Genomic DNA, 5,783 nt, shown 5'->3' with positions numbered 1-5,783 from the left:
AGGGAGACATGAGTGATGCATTTGGATAAAGCTGTCAAACATCTCTCTCTCTCTCTCTCTCTCTCTCTCTCTCTCTCTCTCTCTCTCTCTCTCTCTCTCTCTCTCTCTCTCTCTCTCTCTCTCTCTCTCTCTCTCTCTCTCTCTCTCTCTCTTTTGGACGATGGCGAGAACCAATCACAGTTTAATGATTTTGAATAACGGCCCCCAGAGAGGGAGAGGGCGGGGCGGGGAATTGATATTAATGTGAATCAAAAAACCACAGCAACCGACAAAATGTTTGCCGCGCTATTTCTTGAACACAGACGGGCGTGAACAAGCGCCGTAGTTCATGTTTCTATCTTTAGATATCGCCCCCGGCGTTTAATCCACCTTCTTATCACCGGCACATTTTAGTGTGATTGGCGCACAGTGGAGATCCAGGTCTTTGTTTTTACTGTATTTCATTCAAATTTAAAGTTGATTCCCCCCGAGAACAGAGTGACACTGTGTTGCTTCATTAGCATGAGTACATTCCCCTGCCTGAGCCCTAACAAGGCAGCATCATAGCGGGTCCCGCATCACCGTGGCGATAATGGGAATCATGAATGTGTTTTTTAAGCCAAAAATGAAGTCATTAATTCACTGCGTTTTCAAAGATATTCTTCCTCTAGGCCTATATATCGATGCCCTTCTTGCATCCCAATCATTTTGCTCATGTCTGCCATTCAGCTAAGGTGATGGAGAGAATGAATGCAGCGGTTAAGTAAGTCTGACTGCGGAAATAAATATCTAATTGTTGCCAACCCTTAACTTTGTTTGATGGATGGAACAGCCATGGGTGGATTAATTGTTAGAATTGTGGTTCAAACATCATTTTCGATGTTTCATGCTTAAAACAGAAAACACGCCGTTGGCGGAAATGTAATGATTAAGTGGCAACAGATGGATTGATGCTGACTTAATATATTTAGTATCAGATAGACTTCAAATCATACACCAAAATACCAAAAACAACAAAGCGAGTCATCAACAAAGACATCTCACCTCAGTGTGGTTCAGGGCTCATCCACAGCCTTTCATTTCATTGAGGTCTGCTATGTGGTCTGCACCAGAGGTAACTTTTTAGAAACCTCACAAGAGTGGTGTTTTGAAAAGGGTTTAGGTTTAACACTCATTGCAGAGTGTATTAATGAAAGTGACTTTATTAAAACCAACACTTCATGTTGCTTCTCATCATTGGCAACGTCATTCGTCATGCTCTAATCTTATTATAAATACAGCAATGGAACGAGATAAGAGTGAAAGATGCCAGCATTGAACCGCTACTCGAGATGTATTCAAACACTGAGACTCCAGTCTTCCCACATTAAGGTTGACCTTTTTTGCAGATTTGATTGGATATCAACACTGCAATATATTTACCTCAAACATCCGAAAGGAAATTGCTGTGTGTTCAAACAGTGAATATCAGCCATCAATCAATGAATTAATCAATCGGTTTCCCTGGCTCATAAATAAGATATGATCATCGAGATATTACAATAAACCATGAGGCAATTATATAAACCACTGAAACATACTGACTTGACAATTAAGGGGATGTTCGGCTACAGTGCTAGCATCTCAGAGGCGGAAGCTAACATTTGGTGGCTTGCAGTTAGCAAGCAGGGCTAGAAAACAACCTTTTAAAATAGCAGAGCAGCAGAACAATCATATTTGGCGTAGATGCTAGCTGGCAGTCCTGTGTTTATGAACCACCCCTTATCAGCAGCAGGATTACCCCCTGCGGTGGGGTGTTGCATATGGCTGTCAGTGAGATTGCTCTTGATTGAGCCGATGCTAACTAGCGACCGCCGAAGGCACAGACACGCCACCTCTGTGCCTTTTACCATTGTTACGTATTTTAAGAATCTAAGCTACCCACACATGGACCCAATGAAGCAAGACCAAACATATAAGCCGTAAATACCATACATAGCCACAAGGGGAGCAAGACCTTACTGAAGGCTGCAATAAATACTTTAGCCACAGAAGGCAGCATCACAGACCAGGCGGGAAAATACCGAAGATTATCTCACATCGGCTCCCCCCACTACTTCCGGACCGCGCTGATCAGATAGCCTACAGACCCACATTGACTTCAGAAACTTCCGGTAGCTCTTGGACAGGGTTAGGTCTATTGATCAGCTAGGAGTCGCTCAGCACGTGTTTAGAATACATCTTCAATCTCTCTTTTGCTTCGAGTATCAGTTTACCATGCCGAAAATACTTTATACAAATAAAGTCTCTTTAAAGCTATTCCTTTGGATTCGATCACTTCCCTTGAAGAACTCTGCACCATTCATACACAACGCACCATCCGATAAATACATTACCCATACACCTACTTACTGTGTTGAGTGGCTGGGCGCTTCGGCATGCGTGTCCTTTATGATACAAAGATAATACTTTTGTGTGCATTAAAGGGCGCCATTGTACAAATCCAACAATCCTTACCCTTACATATGACTATATTTTGGGTGTATATGACGAAGATAGTCATGACAGAAATCTTGAACACAAAATAAGGGAGAGACCTGATTTTCTTCAAGACAGATTCAAGGACACAGAAACTAATGGTGCCAAGGATCTGACAACTGGATTTACAAGGGCTTGTTCATGAATTGAAAACTGTGAATAGGAAAATAACCTTCTGACCACAACCTTCTGAGAAAAATGTTCTCAGTGGACCAGATCATTTACCAGAACTATTAGGAGTGGTAGGGCACCTTGTATACAATGCATGGTTATTGAAGTTGGAGCCACTGTAGGCTTTAAAGACGTAGGCCTAGGTATATGAAATAGTCTAAAATGCTCTAAATGCAAAATATGTGGAAATAATATTGGAACCGGAGTCCTTTAACAGAGTTCCCGATGAGGACACTGTGAAAAGGGCTCTGTTGACATTTATACCGAATTCCAAATCGTATGCAAGAAAACAAAAGCTCAGCAGACAAACACGTGTTGATGCATCACACCGCGTGTGTATAGGATGAGGATCCACCCTCCACTCCGGATGGGGGCGGCAATGCAGCAATAAAAGGCTCTGCCACTCAGCATTAAAAAAATACAAAAATAGTAGAAGAAAAAATCTGAAACCTGCTGGGTCTCAGACTCTCACTCATCATACAATTCGCTGAAGTCCAGTCCCTTCGTAAAGTGTAGTCAATACTTATTTGATTTTGAGCCATGGTTCTGCTCAGCCTAGCGCCTCGTATTCAATGAGCCAATAAGCCACTTGCGACGGTCTACTTGTGCGGCGCGTTGAAACGATTCCTGGATGTCTGGGACGAAGCAGAGGCACGTCCGCTGTGCGATCCCAGGTTGCTTGGAAAAGCAGAGATCGCTGTACAATCTCCCGAAAGACCAATCAACAAGGAGAAATTGGTTGGAATTTATCTTTAACTATAATGTTCCAGATACGTTCAGCCCATACATGTTGGTTTGTTGCCAGCACTTCGAGTCAAGTTGTTTTGCAAACGAGGCCCAGTACAACGCAGGATTTGCATCAAAGTTACTGCTTCTACCTGGAGCTATTCCTACTGTAGACCTACGATGTCCATCAGAAAATAAACTATCTGTAAGTAGGCGTACAGTAATGGAGGGAAATAATCGTTCATGGCCCCTTGATAGGTATCGGTTTGACGGTTTTGTATCGCATCATGGACACATTGATGCCTAATATTGTATTTCAACACCATTTAGACGAGCGCTCCCTCACAGCTGCCTGCATCCAGGCGTGTTGCCTGCCAAACTGACCCCGTCGGAGGTAAATCAACAGGTACTCAGCTGTCCCAGAGAACACTACGGCCTCATTTCAGAAGTATAGGTGTGTAGACTTTGATCATAAAAACTCATTATTACAATACATTATAATGTATAATAAAATGCCACTGAAATATTCACATATTTTACTGTTTACTATAAAGGTACCCAAACTATACCAAGGATAGGCCCTTATCTGACCTCAACATCAGCCAAGGCTACGAGACCAGCCAGGAAACCGCGTATTGTTGTCAAGGAGGAGGAGGAGAGTTCTATAGAGTTCCCTGAGCTGCATGATTCTTCTTACAATCCTGTGGTTTCTGGGCCTTCCTTGTCATCTTCTCCAAGGTCCTTGTGAGTTCATTTTTTAACCCTAATGTGAAGTAGTATTTTTTAATTTATAACTTGCATGGAAGGATAGTTGAAATCCATACATTGACTACCAAATTTCCTCAACGAAACTGAATCCTTTAGATGGTCATTGTCAAGAGGATTTATACAACAGACTTGAAAAGAGAGTCACCTATGGAAGATGCACTTTTAATGATCCATTTGGGGAAATTAGTCCTCTGCATGTAACACATCCTATCTAGCTATGAGCAGTGACACACATGGGAGTGCCTGAGAGACAACTCCAGTTTATAGTGCCTTTGCCTTGCTGATGGTAGGAGTATTACCTTCATGCTTTCGGTAAGAGGTGACCAGAGCGCCTGTAGGAGACCTGGGTGAACACGAAGAATACAAAGACCTCGAACACAGAACTTCCATCCATGGGCGTCTTCAAACCCATATCCTTCTTGCTCTGAAATAGTAGGGAGTAACCACTGAGCAACTGATTATTATTTATTTTTAGATGGAAGAATGTATCTGTCCTATACACTGTGTGTAGCATATATAAATATAGTCTCTACAAAAACACTTGTAAAGAGACTGAGTAATGCGCTTGTTGTCATGAAAGCAATGTGCTGCTCTGAGAAATTGAGCCATTTAAAAAATGGTTTCTCAAAAGTAGCACGCACCACTGTGTCTGTAAGTGCTAAGACACACACAGCCTAAAAGTATTCTCACACAATTGTTTGAATAGAAAATGTCAAGGCTGCATAAATCAACAGGGTCTTTGTGCACATGCATTTGAATGTACAATTTAAAATGAAGGCCGTCCCTTAGGGTCATTGCATTAAGTGGAAACTGAACATTATGTTGTTTTATTCTTTTTTTTCTTTGACTAAACGAGGTGGCTACCTGTTACGTTGAATTCCAGTGAAGTTTTTTGTCTCAAATTCATTATTTATAGGAATTTATATCCTTGACAAGAAAACAGGACATACTTCAGTGTTGATGCTTCAACACCTTTTCAACTTCGGAGTGCCGCTGTCGTTTACTCTGTCAAGGGAGGTTGTTAATGATCCATCAAATTAATTAAACATCTCCTCCGGATGTCTTGTATTCCTTATCATAACTCCTCACCTTGTCACTTGTCGTTGCCGTCATCTTCAGACATCAACAGCAGCTTTGGGTGGGCTATACTTCACCTTAAATCTGCTATTTTCACAGGCTTCAGTCTCATGATTCTTATGTGTTCATATCTATCGAAATGGCCGGTAAAATACTGACATGAGAACCATGAGATGATCAACAGAATCTTATCCAAACAAGGTGGGGTGAGAAATTCCAAAGATACGAGGGCCCGATCCCAATGTCTGGACACTGTCTGGATTGTCGAATTCCAAAGGACGTGAGGATTAGAGTCCACACTTACCGAGCCCTTTCCGTGAGTCTGCATCAGTGCAGACTTCAACTAAGGGAATTACCCACAGTTCAAAGACATTTACAGCGGAGACCATAGGGAAATTAGGAAAATAAACAAGACGACCCTACTGTCAATGCGCAACTTTTTTTAGTGAGTCGGATCGTTTGGATCAGCTCACCAACAAGAGCTGGCTCTTTGGCTCCCAAACAGCTCTTCATATTACTAATTATACCTTTCATAATTCAACCAA

At 42.0% G+C, this 5,783-nt stretch overlaps 1 long non-coding RNA gene across 1 annotated transcript; it reads left to right on the top strand.

Moving 5' to 3' along the window:
- Positions 1–3,083: 3,083 nt before the first annotated feature.
- LOC132449806 (uncharacterized) lies at positions 3,084–5,220 on the top strand. Its single transcript, XR_009523665.1, has 3 exons — positions 3,084–3,598; positions 3,724–3,847; positions 3,948–5,220. It is a non-coding gene; the product is annotated as an uncharacterized LOC132449806 (long non-coding RNA).
- The last annotated feature ends 563 nt before the right edge of the window (positions 5,221–5,783 follow it).

The sequence above is a fragment of the Gadus macrocephalus genome, chromosome 21 (assembly GCF_031168955.1).
Source record: "Gadus macrocephalus chromosome 21, ASM3116895v1".
Classification (NCBI taxonomy): Eukaryota; Metazoa; Chordata; class Actinopteri; order Gadiformes; family Gadidae; genus Gadus; species Gadus macrocephalus.
This window is presented reverse-complemented; position numbering and strand designations above follow the sequence as displayed.